Below are 1,451 nucleotides of genomic sequence, written 5' to 3' on the forward strand. Positions count from 1 at the left end.
TTAAGCACATAAACAATTAAATTTTCATACGAAACTTTCACACATGTTATTCCGCATATCATAAGCATAGAAAATAATATTAAAACATTTCTCTGACTCAGATTTGTGGTCTCAAAACCACTATTCGACTAGGGTCAAAATCGGACTGTTACAATTCTCCCCCTTAGGGATTTTCGTCCCCGAAAATCTTACCGTTAAATAGATTCGGATATTATCGTCTCATAGCATCTTTAGGCTCCCACGTGGCCTCTTCAATACCGTGTCGATGCCACATTACTTTAACTAACGAAATTTTCTTATTTTGCAGTTCTTTAACCTCGCGAGCTAAGATACGGATCTGCTTTTCTTCGTAAGTCAAATCAGACTGAATTTTAATCTCAGACGGGGAAATCACATGCGATGGATCAGATCTGTATCGTTGAAGCATCAATACGTGAAACACATCATGAATCTTTTCTATCTCTAGTGGCAACAACAATCTATATGCTACTGGGCCAATACGCTCGGTAATGTCATAGGGCCCAATGAACCTCGGACTCAATTTACCTTTTCTACCGAATTGAAGTAATTTCTTCCACGGAGATACTTTCAAAAACACTTTATTGCCAATCTCAAACTCAATGTCTTTTCTTTTCAAGTCTGCATAAGATTTCTGACTATCGGAAGCTACTTTAAGATTTCTAACTATCGGAGCTACTTTCAAACTATCTCGGATCACTTTTACTTTTTGCTCAGTTTCTTTTATCAAATCAACCCCGTGAATCTTATTTTCACTAAGTTCCATCCAATACAAAGATGTATGGCATTTGCGGCCATATAAAGCTTTGTAGGGTGCCATTTTAATGCTGGAGTGAAAACTAGTATTATAAGAAAATTCAATCAAAGGTAGATATTGTTCCCACGTACCTTCAAACTCAAGAATACAACATCTCAACATATCCTCGAGTATCTGAATAATCCGCTCAGATTAACCATTCGTTTGCTTATGAAAAGTAGTACTAAAGTGCAATTTAGTACCCAGAGCATCTTGCAACTTCTTCCAGAATCGTGATGTGAATCTCGGGTCTCTATCTGATACAATAGATAGTGGCACGCCATGCAATCTCACGATATAAAAAATGTATAACTCAGCTAATTTATCAAGTAATCGGATCAAATTGGAATAAAATGAGTTGATTTCATCAGCCGATCAACTACAAACCAAATTGCATCTTTCTTTCTCGGAGACAGGGGTAAACTCAAAACAAAGTCCATTGTCACTTGATTCCATTTCCACTCTGAAACCATAATCGGTTGTAACAACCCTGATGGCACTTGATGTTCAAATTTAACTTGCTGATAGATCAAACATTTAGAAAAAATTCAGAGATATCTCTTTTCACTCCGAACCACTAATAATGTTGTTTCAGATCATTATACATTTTCGCGCTACCCGGATGCACAGCTAACCG

This window comes from Gossypium hirsutum, chromosome A02, assembly GCF_007990345.1.
Source record: "Gossypium hirsutum isolate 1008001.06 chromosome A02, Gossypium_hirsutum_v2.1, whole genome shotgun sequence".
Taxonomy (NCBI): domain Eukaryota; kingdom Viridiplantae; phylum Streptophyta; class Magnoliopsida; order Malvales; family Malvaceae; genus Gossypium; species Gossypium hirsutum.